Source organism: Cavia porcellus, unplaced genomic scaffold (assembly GCF_034190915.1).
Source record: "Cavia porcellus strain 051 isolate PalLab524CR breed Dunkin Hartley unplaced genomic scaffold, mCavPor4.1 scaffold_5, whole genome shotgun sequence".
Classification (NCBI taxonomy): domain Eukaryota; kingdom Metazoa; phylum Chordata; class Mammalia; order Rodentia; family Caviidae; genus Cavia; species Cavia porcellus.
In genome coordinates, this window is record NW_026947488.1 from 55443886 (window position 1) to 55470863 (window position 26978).

Consider the following 26978-nt stretch of genomic DNA (forward strand, 5'->3'; position numbering starts at 1 on the left):
CTGGACATATTTAACAAAAAATTTTTTTTTCATATTCAAAGTGAAGAGACAAGGTACAAGGCTCTCACTGCAGGGTCTCCTGGGTAGAATTTCAAGTGGGCTTCAATTTATCCCATTTTGGTGTCATTCTAACAGAGCAGGGCAAGAGACAAATCATTTTCCCAGGTATGGATGCACTCTTGACAAATCTTAGCTAAAGTTTTTTTTTTTTTTTAAGTGCGATTAATTTTTTTCATTTTCCTAGTGGACTGGAGTCTCCAAGATGAATGAAATCTCCACTTCGGATTGACTTGGCAGCCTGGATCATAGAGTTCCCTTCCTTTAAAAATTTTTCCCTATTTAAAAATTTTTATTAGTACATGCTTTTAGTACATAATAATCACATTCCTTGTGGAGAGTTGGTGTATGTACATCACACATCTTAATCCTTTTTTTTTTTTTTTTGCATTTCCTTGTCCTCCCTTCTCTCCTACCTCCCTCCAACTGTTGGTTCCCTTCCCATTTGCAAAATAACTTATCTCTCTGCTTCCTATTATCTGTCATTTTATTTTGCTTTTTTATTAGTATTTTTGATTTTCTCATATGAGAGATACCATGCAGTATTTAAGCTTGTGTGTTTGATTTATTTCACTTAACATATGGTCTCAAAGTGCATCCATTTTTCTACAAATGACTCAAGTTTATCCTTTATGTCAGAGTAGTGTTCAATTGCCTGTAAATACCACAGTTTCCTTATTCATTCATCTGTTGATGCACTGCTGCTTTCAAGATTTAGCTATTGTGATAAACATGGGTATGCATGTATCACTGTAATAATATATCTTTAACTATTTTGAGAAGATACCCAGAAGGGAAATAGCTGGGCTGAATGGCATTTTTTTTAGCTTTGGAGGAATCTCCATACTGATTTTCATTTGATTAGAGAACTGTCTAATTTCTTCTTCGATTTCTTCTATGACCCATTGATTATTCAAGAAGGTTTTATCTAATTTCTATGCTTTTGCATAATTTTTGTGGCTTCTTTAGCCATTGATTTCTAGTTTCATTCCACTATGATCTGCTAATATGCATGGGATAATTTGATTCTTTTGCACTTACTTAAGCATGCTTTATGGGCTAGCATGTGGTGTATTTTGGAGAAAGTCTCATATGCCGTTGAGAAGATTGTGTAGTTTGTTGTTGGGTAGAGTACTCTGTAGATATCTAAGTACATTTGCTTGAAGGTTTGGTTTAACTCTGATATTTCTTTGTTTACTTTTTGTCTAGCTGATCTATTTGCGACAGTGGGATATTGAGTTCCTCACTATGCTGGTATTTGGTGCATGTATGTTTATAGTTTTTGCCTATTTCTGTTGAATTGTTTCCTTAATCAATTCGTAGTGATCTTCTTTGCTTTTTCTGATCAGCTCTGTCTTGAAATCTACTTCATCTGAAAATAGGATACCTATTTTGCTTTTTTTCTGGGTTCTTGTGCATGGAATGTTGTTTTCCATCCTTTGATTTTTAATCTGTGAATTTCTTTCCTTTTAAAGAGAAAACAACAAAATTTTAAAAAAAGCTAACAAGAGGATAGCAATGTTAACACATTGCATATTTTTATCTTTAAATTATTCAGAGTACAAGATATTAGCATTTAATTGTCCTAACAGTATTAGCACAAACCTTTCTTTTCAATGAACTAAGAGAAATTAGTAGTATAACTATCTTAATAAGATGAGATTCCAGTTGTTGATTCTTTGTGATAGTTTCTGGGCGACTGGGGTTTTATTCATAGTCTGCACCAATGTCTTCAACAGTTTTATCCATTCTATTTTCTACCAGATTTAATGTTTCTGTTGTAATATTTGAATCTTTGATCCATTTTGAATTTAGTTTAGTGCATGGTGAAAGATATGAGTTCCATTTTAATCTTCAGCATGTGCAGAGCCAGTTTTTCCAGGACCATTTATTAAAGTGGCTGTCTTTCTTCCAGTGTAAGTGTTTGGTCCTTTTGTCAAATGTAAGGTGACTTAGTATGTCTGGAATTGTTTTTCATTTTCCTAATCTGTTACATTGATCTTAAGGTCTGTTCTTTTGTGAATACCATGCTGGTTTTTTAAAAATCACAATAACTTTATAGTATAATTTCAAGTCAGGGATTGTGATGTCTCCTGTCTTGTCTTTGTTGCCCAGGATTGCCTTTGCTATTCTAGGGCTCTTCTGAATTTTCGGATTGTTTTCTCTAATTCTATGAGATATTGCTATTGGAATTTGGATCAGAATTGCATTAAATCTCTACAACAGTTTTGGAAGTATAGTCATTTTCACTATATTGGTTGTTCCTACCTAAGAGTATGGGATGTCTTTCCATATCCTGATATCCTCTTCAATCTCTTTTTTTCAAAGTATCTAGTAATTTTCAGTGTAGAAGTGTTTTACATCGTTTGTTAGATCAATTTCTAGGTATAAATTTGTTTTTGGACTGAATGTATTTCTTTTATATTGCGTATCACTGGGTTTTGTATCTTGATTTATTCTGCCAATCTGTGTCTTATGATTGGGGAATTTAAACCATTCAACACTGAGAGTTATTGCCGAAATGTAATGATTTATTCCTGTCATTGAATTATTTTCCTGGTACTGAGTTCCTTTTTCCCTCTTTGTGCTTAACAGCTCACCTTGCCTCATATATTCCTTCTATTAGACTGTTTGGCATTGTCCTTGATAATTTCTTTTTCGCAGTGCTGGTTTGGTGGTCATGGGAAGGTGCTCTTTGTCATGGGAATACCTATTTCTCCTTAAATTTTGAAATAAGGTTTTGCGGGATATCAATGTTTGAGTTGGAAATTATTTTCTTTTAGGGTTTTAAACACTTCATCTATGCTCTCTTGGCCTTTAAAGTTTGTGTTGAGAAGTCTGCTTTAATTCTAATGGGTTTACCTTTATAAGTGATTCATTCCTTTTTTCTAAGAGCTTTTAAGATTTAGTGTCAGACTTTCGAGATTTTGGCTTTAATGTGTTGTGGAGAGGTTTCTTTCTTTCTTTCTTTTTAGTTTCCACAAAAACATATTTAATAAAATTGCTATATAAAATCAAGTGACATTTTATCAATACTTCAACCCCACTTATGTCTAACTGGGAGTGCTTTATATTTTGGAAGACTAACAAAACTGAAAACATATTTACATATATTTACAACTCAGATAAATGTAACTGAAAAGATATAAAATTTACAGAATTTTAGAGAACTACAGACTAGGAATATCATATTTTTGTAATCAAATATACTAATTATGATCATTTTAATATAAACCAAAAGGGAAAAAACTGGGAAGGAAATAATTTTTTTTTTGTGGTACTGGGGACTAAAGACAGGGCCTTGTGCATGCTAGGGAAGCACTCTACCCCTGAGCTACATCCCCAGTCCAGTAATATAGTTTTAAAGTTTTGTGGTAAAAATACTTAAAAGATAAAAAAGTAATATAAAATTGACTTAATGGTCAAGATTTCTCTTGGGATTCCTGCCTGTCCTGTTTGGCAGCTTAGCCAAGTCCATGAGAAGGCCATGCATGCGCTCTGCTGTTGGGAACCCTGCACTGTCTCGCTGGGGTCGTGCTGATGGCTGAGAGTAAGGAAGCAACATTATCAATGCTGACAGCTGCACACGGCTTCCTCACCCAGGGTATGGCCTTCTGCTGAAATTTATTCCTGAAAGATTATCTCAGTATGCTTCAAAAGTGTTCCTTACATTTGTCAGGGAAAAGGGATCACCACATATATCACATACAGAAATTTATTGTGATAAATGTTGAAAGGGTTTTGGCCCAGACAGGACACTGTAGCCAGGAAAGCCTTAACTGGAAGCAGGAAGCCCCTATCTCCCCCGCCCCTAGGAATTTACCTTTGGCACCATCTTCCCGCCCCTGGGAATTTACCTATGGTGCGAAACCTAGGACCAATGGGCTACCTGTACATCCCTAATGCCCGCCTTAGGTTCCACCCCAAACCGAGGCTATTTACATACCCCCACGCCACGTGTCCGCCGGAGAGATCGCCGGTCGCCAGCGGTGGGGGTGCTGATCATCTCTCTCTGTGTTCTCAGAATAAAGTCTGCTTTTTATTTTATACTTCTCATCTTTTGGAAATATTTTTCATCTTTTGGAAATAATCCTAGCATTTGGTGCCATGACTCGATCGGCAGGCGATTGACTCCTGGGACACACCCAGTTGAGTCCCCTAGCCGATAACCAGATAACATCCTGGATTAATTCCAAGCTTTTTCCTCTCCCGAGACATCCTTGTCCCCAGCCGCCTGCACTCAGCATCGGCCAGATTGATTTCAGGTGAGCACTCCCCGGGGAACTTTTGGCACTGGGCAGCCCCAGTTGATTGTTCTCCCTGTTCACATGGGTCTGTGCATTTTCATGTCCTTAGGACAGCCCAGGGCAGGGTTCTTTCTGGGTAAACCTGTGTCCACACTTTATAAAATCTCTCACGTTCTTTGGTTTGGATAGCCCAAAGCAGAGATTTTTGGACCACCCACACTGAAAGAACCACTTCCCTTCCCTTAAAGCCTTGCGCTTTCACGGGCAAAACTGTTACTGACCCCACGTGGGCTCCACTTGTAAATCTCTCAGTGATGACTGGAATATACAAGTTTTTGGAACCATAGCTGCCGCGTGGTGCCACAAATGAGTGACGGCTTGTTCTGGACCACCAGCTTATTTCCTGCCTGAATCAGTCATGGGAAACGTATTTTCTAACTCCCAAAAGACGCCTTTACAATGCCTAATTTCCAATTTACGTACTCTAAAAATTAAAAGTACCATAAAAACTAAACAATTAACTTTTTACTGCCAGGAGGTCTGGCCAACCTACCCACTTATCTGCAAGCGTTGGCCCAAGGAAGGAACATTTGACCCCTGCATTCTCAGGAACTTGTATGATTTCTGTCAAGCCGGCAACAAGTTATTAGAACTCCCTTATATTCAGGCCTTTCTTATTCTGAGAACACGCCCATCTCTCATTAAGTCTTGTGCTCCCACTCAGATACTTTTAGCTAACTCTACTGTGCCGCAAACTTTTCCATCCTGCCCTCCGTTGTTTTCCTGGCCGCTGTCTGCCTACCCCCAAACTCGTTCCCTGCCGTTACCTCCCACCAGACCGCTCTCCTCTCCCCCTATGCCTGATTCTCTCAGCAGTCCTGGTCCCAATGCATTGCAGTTACCTCCTGCTGTGTGATCGTCTCCCTCTCCGACTTCCAGAACCCTTAACTCTCCCAGCAACTCTAATCCCCCTGTGTCACAGTTATCTCCTGCTGTGTGATCCTCTTCCCTTCCGTCTCCTGGGACCCATAACTCTCCCAGCGGCTCTAATTCCTCTGTTAGCGCTTCCTCACAGTCTCTGACTTCTTCTTCTCCTGAGAATTCTCTATCCCCTACAGCATTCTCACTGCCTGCCCACCATACTAGGTCTTGGTTGCTATGTCCTTCCAGCAGGCTGTGTGATTGTTCCAGCTTGCGCTGGGAACAGTCGCCATGTTGCAACCCTCTGCCACGTGGCATGGCGCCGCCATGTTCAGGAGGGTCACATGGCGACAAGGCACTGCCATGTTCCCAGGACCCTCACTGTCAATGGGTGCCCCCTTGTGGCTCCTCTTGTGAACTGCAATAGCCGCCCTGTTGCAGTGCACGTGGCACTTCATTGTGCTGCCAACAGCAATCCTCTCACTGCAAGGCACACAGTGAGACGCCATCTGCCTGTGTTTCCCAGGGTGACTGGCAGCAACTCTGTAGCCACTCTACAGATGATTGCTCACATGCATCTACTGGACGGATGGCTGCCCAATGGCCCTCTGCTCTGGAATCTTCTCCTCAGGCTCTGCTACCACTTCGGGAGCAAGCTGGCCCCGAGGGACTTGTTAACATCCATGTGCCTTTTTCCCTTTCTGATCTATCTCAGATTACCCATAAATTAGGTAGCTTCTCTGTTGACCCACAGAAGTATATCAGGCAATTTAAATTTATTACTAATTGTTATGATTTACATTTTAAGGATGTTTATGTGATTCTAAATACCACTCTCAGCTCACAAGAACAAAATCAGCTGTGGCAAGCAGCTCAAGAAGAAGCTGATCACAGACATAAGGTAAACACCACTGATAATGACCCTGGGCCTATAGCTGTGCCAGAGCAGGACAAGCATACTAATTATAACAAACCTTTAAAACAGGTTCAGGAGGCTAATAAAAACCCAGCTGTGTTCCTAAATTGGCTTTCTAATCCTTGCGCCATACAATCAGTTCCAGCTTCCTGCGCTGTGTTGGGCCGCCTCCCAACCCCTCCCCCACGCGCCCTCCCAGCCCCTCTCTCCCCTGTGCGCCATCATCATCGTCGCCACAGCCTTACATGTTTCTGGGGGCAGTCCCAGCCCATCCCTGCGTGCTACGTCCTGGCGTTTGCCCCACTCCCATGCTGGGTGTGCTCTGCCAGTGTGCCGCAAAACAGCAGCTCAGCGGTTCTGCTCAGGCATGCTTTTTTTACAATTCGGTTCCGCTCAAGAGATGCTATTTTTTAAATCACAATTCTCAAACCATTTAATCAAAGTTACTGGCCACCTGATAATTTTACCAGCCTTGTTTATCAATCAAAGCCTTCACCAATCTCCTGTTTAACAACTAAGGTTATAGATTCCTTTTTGCTGGGAACCACTAGCTCTATTTCAAGACAAGGGTTTTCTTCAAAGTTTTATTTTATTTGTCTTGGTTCATACTACTGCAAATAACAACTTTAAAAAGTAAATGTGTTCAAAATTTGACAGTATTAGATCAGTTTTCATAGATTTATTCATAAGATTGCTAAACTTTTACTGCAAAATGTTTCCATTAAAGCCTTTTTGGGAAGACTAAAGCTTTTTTTTGTTAATTCTACGTGTCACCCTATAAAAAAGCGATATGCCATCCAGATAAAACCTGATCTCTGATCTAAAATGCCAATATTAAACTCCTGTATACTTACTTAATTCTACAGATACCTTTTACTGTAGTCCAAATTCCAAACAAAAAGGCAAAACTTGACCTTCAAACCTTATAGAGATCTCAATATGGTTTTTCATATTTTTAACACTTGTGACACTTGGAGTTCTGAGGCAGGTAAACCTACAGAAGGCAGAGCTGCCTGGCCCTCCCATGGACCATGCTCAAATGCAGCAGAAGACATTGGGCAACAAAATACCCCATCCTGGTGTTCTTTGAGACCTTACTTCAGGGCTGTTGGACTGTCCTAGCCACCAAAGCATGGGTAAGCCATCCTAACTTCTAGCCCTCACAGGAAGTGTTGACACTGCCAGAGTCATTGCTGAAAAAAATTGCTGCCGAAGACTGAGGGGGTTCAGGGCAACAACATCCCCCTTTAAGGTGTCTGTCTCAGAGTCCAAGTTGCACTAAAGTCTCAGGTAAGACAATTCTCTATATTTGTGGACATAGAGGCCATATATACAGAGTTCTTCCTGAGTTTTCAAGCTGCTATATTAAGTCCTCAATCTCTATGATGGGGTATTGATGGTCAACCTATGCCATTTATAAACAGGGCCTATTTTGTGCAGGTCCCAGTCCTAAATCTTAAAATGCTTTCACTCTCTTGTGTTTATGCAGGCTCACTTAGACATACTGAGGCCTCAACAGCTTCCACCTGTTGTTGCTGGTGGACCTCTCCTCAGTGATATAAGACCACCCCCTTCATTTTTTATTCACCAATTTGTCAGACAACCCTGGTCAAGACTGACAGATACATTTTGTCTTCTCACTTTGTTTATACTTTTTCAGGAGTCATAAAAGCCTTTCTCACAACCAGGCAAACTGCTGTATACTTGCTAAAGTTCTGTTGCAGCAAATCATTCCAAGGACTACAATCAGGTTACAGCAACCCATGCCTAAATCATGCCTAAGTTGCTAGACTGCCATTCTGGTTTCGCATCACTCAAGCCCTAGATCTAACCATCCTTTTCCCACTCATCTCTGCCTTACCAAGGCCTCTTGGCTACAGTTAACAGGCTAAGTCATGTTTTGTTATCCACTTTGGTTCCTAATTCCTTACATTCTATTAATGATCATTTTTACAGCAGGACTCTTTAACAGTATTGCCTACAGACTCCAGTGTCATGTATACCAGAGACAAGCCTTACCAGCCTACCTTTTAACTTTTATGCTTTCAGATGGGGGAGTAAGCACCTCTCATAACTCCACTCCTCCTAACCCCACATTTAATTTTCAGAATTGTGCCTTACCATGGAACATGTCTAAATCAAAGGCACCTTTCCTTCTACCTCACCTGGGTCCTTAAATATGACAGTGCCATGTCTCCTCATAACATCTTGTCTCTTTGTTTTTCCAGTCTAACATACGTGCATTCACCAGTGAAGTTGTCCTGGCCAAAACACCTGGCACCATCGTCTACCTGGGCATCAACCTTCATCCCATTGACTCCCCTAGGCTCCAGTACAGCGCCCTCTGCTAGCAGGAAGTAGTTAAAGAGAGAAATCTTCACCCCTTTTCATAATAATAATCATAAGATGGGATATGAAAGGGTTTTGGCCCAGACAGGACACTGTAGCGAGGAAAGCCTCAACCGGAAGCAGGAAGCTCCTATCTCCCCCGCCCCTAGGAATTTACCTTTGACGCCATCTTCCGGCCCCTGGGAATTTACCTGTGGCTCGAAACCTAGGACCAATGGGCTACCTGTATATCCCTAATGCCTGCCTTGGGTTCCACCCCAAACCGAGGCTATTTACATACCCCTACACCATGTGTCTGCCGGAGAGATCACCGGATGCCAGTGGTGGGGGGTGCTGGTCATCTCTCTCTGTGTTCTCAGAATAAAGGCTGCTTTTTATTTTATACTTCTCATCTCTTGGAAATATTTTTCATCTTTTGGAAATAATCCTAGCAAAGGTATATGGTATTGGCATTATTGTTTAATGTAGAAATTGTCTAATTTCTTCTTAATTTCATCTATGACCTGGTGGCTGTTCAGAAAGGTCTTACTTACTTTCCATGTATTTATGGAGTTTTTGTGGTTTCTTTTGCCATTAATTTCCAGTTTCAATGTACTATGGTCTGATAATGTGCATGGAATAATTTCAAGACCTTTGAATTTACTTAAACGTGTTCTATGAACTGGTAATTGGTCTATTTTGGAGAATATCTCATGTGTACCTGAGAATAATGTGAATTTTGATGTTGGGCAGTGGAATATGTTGTGGCCTAGCTCTAACCAATGCGCTTCCTTCCTGTTCTGTATGCGCCATTTCAATAAAGATTAAAATTCCATTTCCAGTAAAGACTTAAGTTTCAGCTCCTTGTAAATCCCACCTCCCCAACCCCCTTCCGCATGCTTCTGCAAGGTGTGCTGTTCCGGGAAAATGTTTAACCACAGAGAGCAATGCAATGTACCAAGAATGTTATCTGAAATAGGTCGATAGCTTTGCGGGTTTTTAGCTTTAAAACTCCACCCTTAGCCTGTGAGGCATGCAGTCTTCCATACTGGCTACCGGAGGCTGGTCGCCAGGTCTGGCCTAAAGTAAATCCTTTGCTCCAAATTTCTTAATTTCTTGCTTCCTTGGATTTTATCCCAGGGTCCGAGCTATCAAAGAATACTCTGTAGATATCTACTAAGTCCATTTGTTCAAAAGTTTGGTTCAGTTCTAGTATTTCTTTTATTTTTTTATTTTAAAGATAATAAAATCCAACAAACAAAACAGAACAAAGCCAATCAAAATAAAGCAGAAAAATCGGTACAGAACTTCAAAGCAGAATACTAGGAAAACAACAATAGCTACCATACTATGTCTTGTTATCGTCATGATAGTTGTCCATTCCCTCAGGTATAGCAAAATCAAACCAAAAACAAAACAGAATAAAATCAATCAAAACAGAATATTGAATACAGCAAAAACAATCAGAACAAAGCAAAGCAATGAAACCAATATTTGACTTCAAAGACAAGACAGAAGGAAATCCCCCATATTTGCTATATTGCATACTGTCATCCGCCCAAGCTATATTGCATACTGTCATCTGCCCAAGAGATGCTCAGACTGCTGGCCCCAGGCCTGCATAATCAACTGAACAATACAAGCATTTAGTTGCTTTATGTACCTTAGTTGTTATCAACTCAGCCTGTCCTCTGAATCAGCAGGTTGCTTAACGGGTGGACGATGGGGCAGATTTGATTGTCAGCTCTTGTACCAGTAGGCTCACGGGAAGCACTGACTTGTCTGTGGAAGCCACATGGCTTGGACAGCTTACCAGAAAGCCTGGCTAGTTGGCTTCTTGTTGGACAGTTCTAGTATTTCATTGTTTATTTTTTTTGTCTATTAGTGACAGTGGGGTATTGAAGTCCCTTATTACAATTGTAGTAGTACTTATTTGATTATTCCCATCCATTAAATGTCTGTTTTATGTAGTTTGGTGTGTGGGTATTTGGTACACATATATTTATGACTGTTGTCTCTTCTTGGATTATTTTGTTTGTAAAGATGTAGTGACTGACAGCGTCAGCATCAGCACCACCCCTGCCTGTGGCCTGACCAGTTCCTGGCTTGCAGTGGCAGCTCCAGGCCACCTGGCTCCCCATTCCCAGAGGCCTCATCCAGCTAGCTACAGCATCCTAGTGTCATGCTCCAGCTCAATGTGCACATCCAGGCCCTGCAGGCAAACAAGGGTGGCTCAGGAGACTAACCAGATCCCAGGGCCCATACTGTGTGGTATAGGATGAGGCTTTTATGGGAACCTTAGGATGAAAGGAATGTGTTCTGTTTGCTACAAAGAATGTCTTCAGACACAGTAGAATAGTGGCAGAATGAGCCCAGTGGGGACAGCTAGTCATTCCAGCAGTCCTACCTCGGATTCTGCTTCAGTATAGAGAGCAGACACTATCTTAAGCAACTGTGAAGGTGCTGCTGGTAGCACATCTGAAAAATTAAGAAATGTCCTTGTGGCTGCTTTGCCTGTTACTCAGCAAGTGACAGAAATGAGCATTTAAGAGAGGACAAACTAACTGCCCTGGAAACAGAGGCAGCAGAGCCAGCTGTTACTCAGTCCAGCCCATCAGTTTCTCAGCCCAGTAATTCTCAAAGTGAAGAAAAAGCTCTTGAGTTGCCCAAACCAGAGAAGACCAGATGTTTCATGTGTAGGAAGCAAGTTGGCCTTACAGGATTAGACTGCCTCGGTGGAAATTTGTTTTGTGGACTTCACTGTTACTCTTACAAGCACAGCTGTCTATATGATTAAAAAGCAGAAGCTGCAGCAAAAATCAGAAAAGAAAACTCAGTTGTTGTGGCAGAGAAAATCCAGAGAATATAAATTAGTACTTGTGAAGAGACTGAAACTTTGTTTTTATTTTAATACATTGTGGAAAACATTAAAGAGGGATGCATGGCAAAAAAAGATGTAGTGACCTTTGTCTTAATCAATCTTAGCTTGAAATCTACTTTACTTGCAAATAGAATAGCTACTCCTGCTTTTTTCTGGGTTCTTGTCACATGGACTGTTGTTTTTCATCCTTTGACTTTCAGGCTATGAATTTTTGAGTTAAATGTGTTTCTTGTATTCAGCATATTGTTGGATTTTTCTTTTTGATTCATTCTGCCAATCTGTTTCTTTTGACTGGTGAATTGAGACCATTTGTATTGATGGTTATAATTGATATGTATTGACTTAACCTTATTTTGTTATTTTTATATTGTTGATTCCCTTTCTATTTTTTTCTGTTTAATTACTTGTCTTGCCTTGTAGATTAATTATCTTTAGGTTCATCAAGTTGTAGTCTTTGTTATTTTTTTCTAGCATGTTCTTCAGAACATTTTGGAGTGCTGGTTTGGTGGTCATGAATTTCCTTTGTCATAGAACTACCTTATTTTTCCATCAGTTTTGAAAGATAATTTTGTGAAGTGTTAGAGATTGTTTTCTTTTATGGCTTGAAATACTTTACTCCAAAGTCTCCTTGAGTTGAGGGTTTGTGTTTAGAAGTTAGCTGTGATTCTGATGGGATTTCTGTTATAGTTGATTTATTTCTTTTCTTTAATAGCTTTTATTATTCTGTTCTTGTGTAGAATTTCTGGAATGTTGACTATTATATGCCTTAGTGTAAATTTTTTTTTGATCATGGCTAATTGGAGTTCTATATGTTTCACTTATCTCTGTGTCAAAATCTTTTTCCTTGCTTGGGAACTTCTCTGCCATTACATTTGTGAAGAGGCTTTTTATAACGTCATTTGCACTATCTCCTGCTTTTTCATGGACTCCAATCAATTTTATGTTATTCTTTGCTTCATCTAGTAGTTGTTGGATTGATTTTTCATGGTTCCTTGCTGTTATTAAGAATTTTTTTTTGTGATTACTAACTGCAATCCTGTCTTCTATACACGATATTCTGTCTTTGCAATGACTCATTGTGTTGTGTGTACAATGGAATTTTTAATCTCCTAGATATCTGTTTGAGTATGTTTTATGGATTCCATTTTTTCTTATGTTGGTTTTTTATGATTTCCATCATTTCACTAAACTCTTCTATTTTTTGTATGTATCTCCTCTAGAGTCACTAGCCATGTGTTTCATTGTGGTCACCGTCCCTGTAGTTATCTGGGACATTATTTCTGATTTGATATGTTTTGGAGCCTCATTCATGTGTTTTGTTACTTCTACTGTTACCACTTCAGAGAGTCCAGGTGGGTGACTTTCAAATCATTCCCTTTGGGTTTCCCTTTGGTGAGGTGGAAGTCTGAGTTTCATCTTGTTTAAGTGTCTTCTCATTTTGTATTGTTTAATCCCTGTGTTAATCTCTGTAAAATTTTTTTTTGAGACAGGGTATTGCCATTGTAGTGCAGGATGGATTTGAGCTTCCTCAGATCCTCCTGCTTCTGGCTTCCAAGTGCCAGGACTACAGTTTTGAATCATCATGCCCAGCTTGATGCTTGTAAATTGCTTATGGCAGATAGCTTTATTGCTAGCATAGAGAACCTTTAGGAAATGACAACTTATCAGAAATGTCTTTCAAGTATAGCTGGCTTTTGGGTTTTGAATCTGTTCAAAACTAGGGATGTGAAGTTTCTGTCCCTGTAATCTAACCCCTGCTTCTTTGGCAGTGACCTACAGTGTTTGTGACCCATAGACAATCTCAGCCTTGGCATACCAGGAAAAACAACTGATTAGAACAATTATGTCACCTTGGCTAAAGGAGTACAATCAGCAATAACAATAGCATCAAACCCAGCCTAGAAAATGACAAACTGTAGTATCTCTTAATTTGCCACCTCTTACTGTATGATCTAGATTCGTGGTTATATAATAAAACCTAAAATGAACTCGAAAATGGTGTACAGTAAATATGGCCTCAGAATGGCAATTTTTCTCCAGGGGAGAAAATGTTAAAGGGACCAGGTGAAAAAATAGAGGAGGAGGAGGAAGAGGAAGAGGAGGAGGAGAGAGGAGATTAGAAGTAAGGCTGAAAGACAAAGGGAAATTATGTGAATTTTGGGAAACCTGTGAAAAGGACAGGAAGGAAAGAGAGAAGGAAGAGATTCATGAACTGCGAGGGAAGAAAACAAGAAGTCAATAAGAAGCAAGCTCTCCTTGGGAATCGTGTCATGCACAGGCTGCTGGGGAGAGAGCCAGATGCCAGCTCCTTCCAGCATGCGGCAAATAAGAAGGAACCCGCCCCTCTGTAGCTGACCATCTGATCTAGAGAAGCACAGGCTGTGATGAGGGCTTCTAGTGTTTCACTGACTTTGCAGGTCTAAACCAGGTGGTCTGATTATCTATTCAGAGGATAGCAATTGTAGCATCCATGGGCCTTTCCTTCTGAGGGCAGTGGCCATTGTTGATTCCCTATTGTCTTGTTTTGAAATCCTGTATCATTTTCACTGTTCTGTTGGGTTGGGTTTTGTTCTGTTTTGTTTTGTTTGATTTTATTGTATCTGATGGCATGGGCAGCTGTTTCAAAGGTAACAAGATATATTATGATAGCAATTTTAGATTTACTATTATCTTGTTTTGAAATCCTATATTGCATTCATTGTTTTGTTTTGTTGATTCTATTCTGTTCCTGTTTTGTTTGATTTTACTGTGTCTGAAAGTATGGGCAGCTATTTTGAAGACCAAAGGCATTATGGTAACCACTGTTGATTTCCTATTGTTTTGAAGTCCTGTATCACACTTGTTTGTTTTAATTGGCTTTGTTCTGTTTTGCTTGGTTTTATTCTGTTTAAAATAAAAATAAAGGAGAGAAGGAAGAAATGAAAGCAAGAACAGAACAGAACAATGACAAAAAACTAGAAACACTGTTCACACTCATAAAACCAAAAGCAACCAATGAAGAAAAATATGAAATGAAAACAAAAAAGAAAAAAGAAGAAAAGAAAGAGAATTGACCACTTCAGAGTGTGTCTCTGCTATCACTGTTAGAAAGAATGGTCAGACAGAACTGAGATCTGGTATGATCAATCCCAGTAACTCAGCTGTAGATTTGTGTTGGATTAGTGGATAATCCCAGTGAGCCTGCACATTTTATTTCACTAAAGTTCAGGCTGGCTCCTGGCTCTGAGACTGGAACCTGATTTATTCAGCCTGCAACACTTTGTGTGCTTCCTGCTGGCTCCCATTATAGCAGAAAATTCTCCCCCACCTAAGCCAGTATATTTCAGTTTTTGTTAACCTCCAGTTTACTTCAGCTCCTGTCTGCTAGAAATGGCTGTTCACTGTGATGCCCATGGTAAGGACCAGTCCCCAACTTACAAACATTCTGCCTCTGAACTTCCATTTTGCTATCCCATAAAACCACCCTCCCTGAGCCTTCAGGGCCTGACTTCTTTGGAATGGTCCCAGTTAGGACTGCCGGCATAAATAAAGCTGATTCTAGCCTCCAGACCTCAGCACCACTTGGCTCTTGGCCACTGCACTGCTGTCACAGGGCTTGGCTCCCTGCCACCTTGAACTTGGCTCACTGACATTCTGCTGATTTGAACTGGTTCTACCTTATCCTGAGGCTGCCTGATGAAGCCATCCTGTAGGTGCTCTGTGTTTTGAGCTCAGTTAGCCTCCCTCTAAGATGGCTATTGGCCAATTACTTTTTCCTGGGGGACATTTGAACTAAATAACTGACCATCCATTGCATCCACTGCTCTGTTCCACTGGTGTTTCTCTGTGAGGGCCTCTGCGGTCACCAGTAGTTACTGTGGGTCTACAGGTTTGGGTGCCTCCTCCTGTACACTGAGTCAGGGCTTAGGGAAAGGCCACAATTACCACCTCCTGCACTGAGGTCTTTCTGCTCACTTTCCCTGCAGGACTCAAATCTCACTTCAGATCCTTGCTGGGTCCTTTCCTCCTCCTTCTCTTCCTCACATTGTTATATTTCACTGTTGGACTCCAAAGCTCAGGGAGGCTTTTTCTCTGCTGTTCACCACTCCACCTTCTTTCCAGAAGTCTCTAGTGATCTGCTTTTCAATCTCTTCTGGTATCTTTTTGAATAATTTAGCTGTGTAACTTTGATTTCCTGCTCTTGAATGCTTCATGGACTGGTGTTGAGGGAGTTAGGAGTTTTTACAGGCCTTTTGCTGCCTTGTCGTCTCATGTTTTATTGGTTCTGTGTTGTGCTGATGTTTGTGGGGACTTATAGTGGAACCACTTCGTTGCCAGTATATCAGTCTCTTTCGTTATTGTCTACTTTTCAGTGATGCACTCCAAGCATGGCTATAGATCTCAGTCTGTCTCTCTAGATCTGATGAGTTCCATTAATTTGGCCTAGGAAAATGCAGTGTAATTGGCATAGCTCCCAGTTCTCTGAGAATGTACTGCAGTATTGCTGATGTCACACAGGTAATCCAGATATTGGCACACAGAGAAAACCTATTAATAGAAATAACTATGGCACTCTTTTTTTTTTTTTTTGTCTTTTTCATTTTTTATCGGTATCAGGGATCGAACTCACGACCCCCTGCTTGCAAGGCGGGTGCTTATGCCGCTGAGCTAAATCCCCAGCCCCTAACTATGGCACTCTTGTACAACAAATAAATTTCATGTATAATGGTGTGAAAGACAAACTGGGTATTGACATACCAAAAGAATGAATGATATACCTTAACCATTGCATTTTAAATTCTAAGACAAAGCAAGTACTGACATACAGTAAGTATCTATAAGTATGATAACTATACTTTCACTAATAGCCAACAATTCCACAAAAATAACAGAGTTTTCTGAGAATTAGTAAAGCTTAATGTTTATACTAGCAAAGTTGGAGTGGTGAATGAGAGGATAAAAGAAGAAAAAAGTCACAAAAACAACTGGCAATGAAAAGGAGAAACAAGGGGCTGGGGATTTAGCTCAGCAGCATAAGTACCTGCCTTACAAGCAGGCAGTCGTGAGTTCAATCCCTGGTACCGATAAAAATGAAAAAAAAAGAAAAGGAGAAACAGAAGTGAGATAAAGAATCCTGTTAAGGAATAGAGAGAAATTAATAAAATTAGATAAAGATAAGAAAAGAACAAATGAAAAGAAAAATTGGAAAAAATAGAATAAAAAATTAAAAGGAAAAAATAAAGAAAAAGAGAAAGTCAAAGAAGAAAAAGAGACAAAACAGAAAATCCTTAAATTCTCCCCACCCTCCAACCAGTAAGCAAGAGGGAAAAAGAAAAGAAAAATGAAACAAAAAAGAAAGAATGAAAGAAAGTAAGAAAAAAACAAGGAAAGAAAGAAAGAAAGAAAGAGAGGCTGGCTGGGGATTTAGCTCATCAGGATAAGCAGCTGCCTGGCAAAGGCGAGGTTGTGAGTTTGATCCCTGGTACAAAAAAAATTTTTTTTTCTCTGAATTTTTGAGTGACTGATTTCTTTCAAGGATCTATACTTTAGGAATCCAACAAGTCACAGTTCCTTCTGCCCAGCTTTATGGTATGTAGGTTTCTGAAATACCTTGTGTCCCAGATGCCTCTCTGTCTGTTCACCTTAAACTGTAGTGACTGTACAAGGATTGATAGGTTTCTCCTTGGCATGGTAGCGAAGCAAGAACAGGAAAAGAAAAAAGGAAAAGAGGCCTTTGTTGCAGGCATGGGACAGGTTTCAGAGCACAAGATCCCTCTGAGACAGACAAAGAAAACTGCAGGCTTTTATTTGGTTTGCACATGGGGTGGAGTTGAAGGGGCAGGCAGTATGGCACATGACAACTGACTGGGGGAGTGTTTGCCTTACTGCGTTGCTGTTAGGACAGCAGAAGTTGTCTAGAGCATGGAGGGTGGCATAATTGAAGGTACTCCTCTCTGGCCAGTGGTGGACATTATTGATTTTGTGGCCAAGCTGTCTGGCAGTAAATGTGTCATTTTGGGGGTGAGAAGAAGTATTTTCCACTGTGACTGAATTGGAGGTGAGCTGGAGGTTACAAAAGCCAAGCCACAATCCCTTGGAGAGTTATTACCCTTCTCAGGATTATGCAAGAGAAAAATACTTTGTAGATTCCAAACACCTGCACCAAGGGAACAACGGGGAAGTCCCAAAGGACTGTGGTCCTGAAGGACATGGGGAAAATCCTGATGTGAGCTCATGACTTATGAGACAGGAACCCTGAAGTGAGAGGTGGCTCACCTGTGAGAACTGAGAAGGGTTGGTGATGGATGGAGGCTGGTAACAGCAGTGGCAGTGATCAGGGGAAAGGGTGGGAGAGGGGTGAAGGAAAGTGGAGAGGTGGCTGGCTGGTAGGGGATAGCCCTGTGAGCCACTTGCCCTGTTAATCCAGGTCCTGGTACCAAAAATGGCAGGTTTCTCCTTGGTGCGGAAGAGAAGCAAAAGCAGGAAAAGAAAAAAAAAAGATCTTTATTGTGGGCACAGGAGAGTTGTAGAAGAGTAGGAGATCCCTCTGAGACAGACAAAGAAAATGACAGGTTTTTATTTGGTTTGGACAGGGCACTCCCTGTCCAAACCAAATAAAAGGGGTTGAAGGGGTGAGCAGAATGATATCATAGCTGGGGAAGTGTTGTGTGCATGTGAAAAGTGGGAAGTTCAGCTTTCAGGTTTGCAAGAAGGCTGAAGTCAGTGTGAAAGAAGTTGCTGTCCAGCACCATGTTGGGCTGGCACTATGCTGAGCAGGGCTGCATTTCACGTGGGCAGAACCATCACTGATGTGTCCTTGTTCTTGTTGGTGTAGGGAAGCAATCCCAGTGACCTGTGCTGGATATGGGTAGGAGGTCAAGGGCTTACGCTGCTTGCTGTCATTAATGCCAGCCTTTTCAGACCCAGCTGCTTTTGAAAGCCATACAAGCCAGGCCTACATTCTCACCATGTAGGGTGGGGCCCTGTGTCCTTCCTGCCATGAATTTAAATCTCTCAGAAGGTTTATGTCCAGCCTGTATCCTCTTTGTAACTGTCTCCCACTGCTGTCTTTTACTGAGTCATTTTGGGAGGGTTACATCAAAATCCTGAGATCAAGTTCCTTTTTAGTTGTTCTGGGTATCAATCTTAAATAATAAACCCCTTTTCAAAATGGTGCCTGATGAAACACTCTCTGGAAATATGGGGCATTGCACTGTGTTCCTATTAACTATTGCCTGGCATGTGGAAGTAGTCACTTCAGAGTTTTACAGTTTATAATAGCTGCTCATTAGGGAAAAAATGTAATGTAAATGTAAATGTAATGTAAGATATATAAATATATATGGATTCACAAGGTGGGCTTATAGCAGCTGGTCAGTTATGTGTGGAAGAGCACAAAAGGGCTGGCTGCATGCTGGTTATTCGAAGCATCCAGTCAAAGTTTGGAGGCCTGGAGCTCACTGTAGTGTTCCATGCATATCTATATCAGGAGGCCAAAAGGTCTGTGATGGAAGTCTGAAGGGCCTGCACTGGCAGGCTGGAGTCTGTCCTGGAAGCCAGAAAATGATGTGGGAATAGAGGTGAAGCCTGCCCAGTGACCCCAAACAGCCAGGGAGCTTCAGTATACTGCATGGTACAAGCTGAAGGCCTGCACATCATACTCCACCTAGCCATACAGCCTTGGTGCACTGCTTGGAACCTGGTAGGACCTTCCCATCAACCCTAAGTAGCCGGAGAGCCTTGGTGTGCTGTTTGGGGACTGGTAGGACCACACCCAGTGACTGCAAGCAACCAAGGAGCTTTGGTGTGCCATTTGGCATGAGTGGAAGGCCTCCACCTAGCCATGCAGCTTTGGTGCACTGCTCAGAACTTGGTAAAGCCCACACCCAGTGACCTCAAACCCAACTGAGGAGCTTCAGTACACCGTGTGGCATGAGCTTAAGGCCTGCACATCATACTCCACCTGCCCATGCAGCCTTGGGGCACTATTTGGAACCTGGTAGGGCTCTACCAAGCAACCCCAAGCAGCTAGGGAGCCTTGGTATGCCACTTGGGTTCTGCTAGGGCCCCACTCAGCAACCCCAAGCAACCAAGGAGTCTTGGTGTGCTGTTTGGGTCCTGGTAGGGCTCCACCCAGTGACCAAAGTAGCCAGGGTGAGCTGCTCAGAACATGGTAAGGCCCCACCTAGTGACCTCAAGTGGCTGTGGAATTTCAGTGCACCATGTGGCATGAGCTTAAGGCCTTCACAGCATTCTCATCTGGCCATGCAGCCTTTGTGTGCCACTTGGTACCTGGTAGGGCCCTGTCCAGCAACTCCAAGTAGCTGGGGAGCCGTGGCATACCATCCAGGGTGTGCTGAAGGTCCACTCAGTGTACTCCACCCACTCAAGGAGCCTCCAAGTGCCACTCAAGACCTAGTAAGTCCTGTCTAATGACCCCCACTCAGCTGGGGCATCCCCCTTCAGCACCTACAGTCATCCTCAACTCAGGAAACAACAGACTTTGCATTCAGCTGCCCCAGGGGAGTATAGAAAAATGACAAAATGAAAGAGCAAAATGCAATCTCAAACTTCCAGCCTATCCCAAACAAGCCTAGGAATCACAGATACAGAAGAAAGTGTAAGTCACATACCTGAAACTTCTGAAATGATAGCAACTGAAGTAAAGAAGCAACTCCATGAAGCTGGAAAGGAAATAAGATCAGAAATAATATTCCAGGTAAAACAAGAAATGTTAAATGTAGTGAAAGAAATACTGAACACATCAAAAGAAAACATAGTTAAAAAATAGAAGACTACTGCAAAAGGATGGAAAACATGAATGAACAATATAAGAAAGAATTACAATGCATGAAACAGATTCAAAGATATATTCAGGAAATCAAAAATTCCATTGAAAACTGGCCAAACCACCTGAATGAATGTGAAGATAGACTTTTAGACCTCAAAGACAAGATTTCAGCTAGTTATCAGGAAAGGAAAGATCTTTTAAAAATAACAAGGACTCAGGAAATAACTATTCAACAGTTGTAAGATGATGCAAAGAAAAGCAATATAAGATTGATAGGTGTAAATGAAAAGGAAGGTCACAACACAAATGATGTCAAAAGACTACTTATAGCAGCAATAACCAAAAATTCCCCAAATATGGGAAAAGAAATTGACATACAGATAAGTGAAGCATATAGAACTCCAATTATCCATAACAAAAAAATCTATACCCCGACATGTAATAATCAGCTTCCCAGAAATTCAACATAAGAACACAATATTAAAAGCTGTTAGAGAGAAGAAACAGATCACCTATAAAGGAAAACCCATCAGAATCACAGCAGACTTCTTGACATAAACAGTGAAGTCAAGAAGAGCATGTAGTGAAGTATTTCAAATCCTAAAGGAAAACCATTTCCAACCAGATTGATGTATCCTGTAAAACTGTCCTTCAAAATTGATGGAGAGGACTGGGATTCAGCTCAGTGGCCTAAGCATCTGCCTGGTGAGCATGAGATCATGAGTTTGCTCCCCAGTACCGAAACAAAAAACCAACCCCCCCAAACAAACAAACAAACAACAACAACAAAAGCCAAACCAAATGAAACCGAAACAAAACTAAACAAAAAACAAAATTGATGGAGAAATAAGATACTTCCATGATAAAGAAGAGCTGAAGAACTTCATGACCACCAAACCAACTCTGCAAAGAATACTAAAAGATATTCTAGATAGACATAAAAATAACTATGACTTTAAGAACACCAACAGAAAAAACCACTAAGCAAGGCAAACAATTAAACAGAGGGAAAGGTAAAGAACCAACAACAGAAAGATAACATGGCAAAAATAAGCCAAGATACATCAATTACAACTATTAATGCAAATGGCCTCAATTCACCAATTAAAAGAAACAGACTGGAAGAATGGATCAAGAAAAAAAATCCAACCATATGCTGGATACAAGAAACCCACCTAACACAAATGGAAATTCATGGACTGAAAGTCAAAGGAATGAAAACAATACTTCATGCAATAGGAAACCTCCCCCCACCAAAAAAAAAAAAAAAAAGGCAGGGGCAGCTATTCTGTTTGCAGACAATGTGAACTTCAAACTAAGAATGACCAAAAGAGATAAAGAATGTCACTATATACTAGTTAGGGGAAAACTTCAAGAGGAAGAGATAACAATCTTAAATATATTTGCACCAAATATGGGAGTACACAGCTATATAAAACAAATATTAATAGATATGAAAAATCAAATAAGTAGTAACACAATTATAACAGGAGACCTTAGCACTCCTTTGACACAAAGAGACAGATCAACTAGATGGAAAATCAGCAAAGAAATAACAGAACTGAATCAAACATGTCAACAAATGGACTTAGTAGACATGTACAGTGTTCCACCCAACAACATTAGAGTATACTTTCTTCTCAGCTTCACATGGGACATTCTTTAAAAGAGAATATATACTAGCCATAGAATATGCTTAAGTAAATGCAAAAGAATTGAAATTATCCCATATATATTATCTGATCATAGTGCTATGAAACTAGAAATTATCACATTTTTGTAGTTTCTTTGGTCATTAAACACATGGAAATTAAGTTATACACTCCTAAGCAATCATTGGGTCATAGGGGAAATTAAAGAAGAAATTAAACAGTATCTACAACTACAACTTACTGGAACCTGTGGGACGCAATGAAAGCAGTCCTCAGAGGGAAATTTATTGCAGTGAATTCCCACATCAGGAAAACACAACAAACACAACTAAACAACCTGATGCTATTCCTCAAACATCTAAAAAAAGAAGAGCAAGTCAAATCCAAAGCCAAAAGAAGGGAGGAAATTATGAAGATCAGAGCAGAAATCAGTGCAATAGAGACTAAGAAAACAATCCAAAAAATAAATAAAATTGGTAATCCCTTAGCCAACCTTATTAAACCTATTTAAAAAAGGAAAGAAAAAAACCTCAATTCATGAAATAAGGAATTAAAAGGGTGAAATCACTACAGACCCTGTGGAAATACATAAGATCATCAATACCTGCTTCAAAAACTTTTACTCTCATAGGTTTGATAACACAGAGCAAATGGAAAGATTCCTAGAAACATATGAATTATCAAAGCTGGATCAAAAAGATGTAAAACTTCTGAATAACCCACTTTCAATTAATGAAATTGAAAATGTAATTAAAACCTTAGCATCAAAGAAAAGCCCAGGTACAGATGGATTCACTGCAGAATTCTACAAGAAATTCAAGGAAGAATTAATTCCAACACTCTTCAATGAAATTGAAAGGGAGATAATTCTCTCTAACTCATTCCTGGAAGCAAATATTACCCTAATATCAAAACCAGAGAAAGACCCAACCAAAATAGAGAACTATAGGCCAATCTCCCTAATGAATATAAATGCAAAAATTCTCAGTAACATACTGGCAAACTGAATGCAGCAAATCATCAAGAAGATTATACACCACCACCAAGTGGGATTTATCCTAGGTATGCAGGGGTGGTTCAACATATGCAAATCAATAAATGTAACACACCATATCAATAGAGCCAAATATAAAAATCACATGATTATTTCAATAGATGCAGAAAAAGCTTCTGATTAAGTTCAATACTCATTCATGATAAGAATGCTACAGAAAGTTGAAATAGACGGTCTTTACCTCAATCTGATAAAAGTAATCTATGACAAACCAACAGCCAGCGTCATATTAAATGGTCAAAAACTGAAAGCTAAAAGCTTCTCTAAAATCAGGAAGAAAGACAAAGTCAGGAAGAAGACAAGGATATCCATTATTACCACTCCTATTCAATATAGTGCTGGAAATATTAGCCAGAGCAATTAGACAAGAAAGAGAAAAGGAATGAGGATAGGAAAAGTAGTTATTATTATTTGCAGATGACATGATATTCTACATAGAAGACCCTCACAAATCCATTGAAAGACTTCTAGGTGTAATAACCAAATTGAATAATGGTAGCTGGATACAAAGTCAACACTCAAAAATCAAAAGCATTCCTGTACACAAACAACAAACTCACTGACAGAGAAATAAGAGAAGCCACATCCTTCACAATAGCATCCAAAAAAAAAAAAATGAAATACTTAGCAATCAATCTAACAAAGGAAGTAAAAGATTTACTCTGTGCAAATTACAATACTCTGAAAAAAGAAATTGAAGAAGATCTCAGAAAATGCGAAGACATTCCTTGTTCAAGGATAGGAAGAACAAACATTGTGAAAATGGCCATTCTCTCAAAATTGTTATACAGATTTAATGCAATTCCAATCAAAATACCACTAGCATACCTAACACATGTAGAGAAATCATTCCTAAAATTCATCTGGAAACAGAAGAGGCCTAGAATAGCAAAGGCAGTTCTGGACAACAAAGGCAAGGCAAGAGGCATCACAATCCCTGACTTGAAGTTATACTACAAAGCTACTGTGATAAAATCAGCATGGTACTGGAATAAAAACAGATCTGAAGATCAATAGAGTAGATTAGAAGATACAACCACTACTACAAACACACTCAGCCACTTTATCTTTGATAAAGGGGCCAAATATGTTCACTGGAAGAACGATAGTCTCTTTAATAAATGGTGCTGGAAAAACTGGCTCTCTATACGCTGAAAACTAAAACTAGACCATGCACTAAACTAAAGTCAAAATGGATCAAACACAATGTTAAATGTTAAATGTTAAAACAGAAACACTATATCTGCTGGAAGACAAAGTAGGTAGAATCTTAAAGATATAGAGATAGGCAGAGAATTCACAAACAAAAATCATACTGCATGGGAAATACTTCCCAGTCAATAACTGGGATCTTGTCTTATTAAAAAGTTTTTGCATGTCAAAAGAAATCTCCAACATACTGAAAACAAAATCCATGAATTGGGAAAAAGTCTTAGTCAACTGTCCCTCAGAGAAAGAACTATCTATAACATATAAAGAATTAAAAAAATCAGACCCCTGAAATTCAAAGATCCAATCCAAAAACAGACATCTGAGATGAATACACACTTAGCTGAAGAAATAAAAATGGCAAGTAATGAAAAAATGTATCGCATCATTGGTCATTAGATAAATGCAAATTAAAACCATAATGAGATTCCATCTCAATCCAAAACGAAGGGCCAGGATCAAGAAAACCACCAATGGTAAATGCTGGAGAGGCTGTGGGGAAAAAGGAACTCTTTTGCACTGTTGGTGAAAGTGTAGACTGGTGCAACCATTGTGGAGGTCAGTCTGGAGATTCTTCAAAAACCTGGGATTGGAAGTCCCATTTGATCCAGCTATTCCACTTGTAGGCATATTCCCAGAAGAATTGAAAGCATCATATCACAGTGATATATGTGTACCCATGTTTATAGCAGCACAGTTTGTAATAGTCAGATCTGGGAAACAACCTAGATTCCCATTAACTGAGGAATGGATAAAAAAGATGTGGTATTTTTATACAATGGAGTACTACTCAGTATAAAAAAGGGTCTCACTGAGGCTTTTATAGATAAATGGATGCAACATGAGACCATACTCATAAGCAAAATAAATGAAACTCACATGTGTAAATACCATATTGGCTCCCTAGTGTAAGAAACCGAAGGAATAAATAAGATCCAAATCTTCAATAAATATTGTGAAAGGGTAAGAAACTGCTCAAAGGGGAAAAAGTATCTCAGATAGGGGAAGGGAGAAAAGAAGGAAGGGAAAAGAAAAAAGATATAAATTTGTATATAAACAATTAAAATACTAAGATGATTTTGTTACTAATTCTATTAGTTCTTGGAACAAAACAGTTAACATTCACAGAACTGAATCAATTTTGCATGTTTATGTCTGGTGATCTGAGAAACACTTTTGAAGATAACTATGCAAAATAACAACCTTAGTTATGTTCCTACCACCTTGTTTTGAGGGCCTATGTTGTCATTGTTTTGGGCTCTTTATTATTATTTATTTGTATCTTTTGTTTCTTATTTTTCTTGTAATTTGTTTTGTTTTCTCCTCTAATACAGAAAGGATAGATGTGCATGTATAAGCTTATGCATGCCTAGAACTTCTCCTAAAGAGTTTAGAAAAACTGATTTTATTACATGTGATGGTATGAACAGCTACTTTGAAGAAAACAAGACATTATGGTAACCATTGCTGATTTCTTATCATCTTGTGATATCCAGTAATGCTCTTAGTCTTTGTTTTAATTGGTTTTAGTCTGTTTTGTATTATTTAATTTCAGTATGTGTGAAGGTATGGACAACTATTTTGAAGAAAATAAAGAGACATTATGGTAGTCATTGTTGATTTTCTTATTGTCTGGTTTTGAAGGCCTATAATGCTTTAATTCTTTTGTTTTGATCAGTCTTATACTATTTAGTCTTGTTTGAATTCATTGTATGTAAAGATATGGACAATTATTTTGAAGGAAACAAGAGACATTATGGTAGCCACTGTTGATTTCCTGTTGTCTTGTGAAATCCTGTGTTGCGGGCATTGTTTTGTTCTGATGTGCTTTGTTCTGTTCTATTTTGTTTTGTTCTATTCTCAAAAAAAAAAAAAAAAAAGGAGTAAGTGAAGAGAATGTTACCCCAGTTACAGTTTAAGCAAGATATTTTGGTGATAGTTTATTGAGGAATGATGCTTGGAAGGAAGACCAGAGTTGAGAAGGACAGAGAGATATGTGCCAATGTCGGCAATCAGCTGATTTCTACCCCTTGTTATGATTACCCAGGGCTCTTCTGTGGAGATGGCAGGCAGAGACGACAGTCTGGCCAGAGAGAGGAGACGAGTGTCCCGAGGCCCTGTAGTTCTACTGGGCCAGCTGAGAGGATGGGTCTGAACTCTGGGGCCTTGGCCTCAGACGGTGTTCCAGCCTCCAGTGGTCACCCTTGCAGTTAAGGCATGCTTTGTGGACCCTCGTATTGCAGTCCTTCTTAAGGTGGCCTGGCTTTTGGCAGTGACAGAAGGTCCCTGTAGCCTTCGAGTTCTTGGAGTCCAAGAATCAGACTTAAGTTCTTTTTCTTTTAAGGCTGTGACAAGGGCAGCTACTTTTTGGTTTCTTTGTTTTCTCTCTTTGGTTTTCTGCCAGTCCCAATTAGAGAATACTAAGGAGGCAGTTTTTACCAAAGTATCAAGTGAACTCTCTCAAGCAAAGTCTATCTTTTGTAGCTTTTTTCCTAATATCTAAGGTTGACTGGGTAATAAACATGTCTTTAAGTAAAATCTGCCCTTCTATTGCATTAGGATCTATGGACATATATTTTACTAGTGTCCCTAATAAACAATCTAAGAAGTCACAGGGGTTTTCATCTTTCTCCTGAAAAATAGCTGACAGTTTAAAATAACTGGGTTTGGTTTTCATCCTTCTTAGACCTTCAAGGATACACACTTGAACATATCTCATCCTCTAATCTCCTGTTTTGCTATCAGGCCAGTTGGGTCTTGGGGGAACTGCTTTGTGAGCCAGTGGGGACTGGTGGTTCCTGTCTATCTTCTGGCCTTTTAAAATTAGCAGTATGATATTCATCTCCAAAGGGAATAGTACCTTGGAATGTTGATTGTCTCTCACAAGAAGTCAATGTTTTGATTTAAGAGTAACATTACATCTTTCTAGCCTTGGTTATAGGT

At 39.8% G+C, this 26978-nt stretch overlaps 1 long non-coding RNA gene and 1 pseudogene across 4 annotated transcripts in view; both read left to right on the top strand.

Annotated features, from left to right (window-relative positions):
* The window catches only part of LOC100716760 (uncharacterized), a 247666-nt gene that overhangs the window by 61786 nt on the left and 158902 nt on the right, over positions 1 to 26978 (top strand). The gene's annotated exons all lie outside the window — the stretch shown is intronic.
* Positions 10544 to 11743, top strand: LOC100716484 (AN1-type zinc finger protein 5-like; annotated as a pseudogene).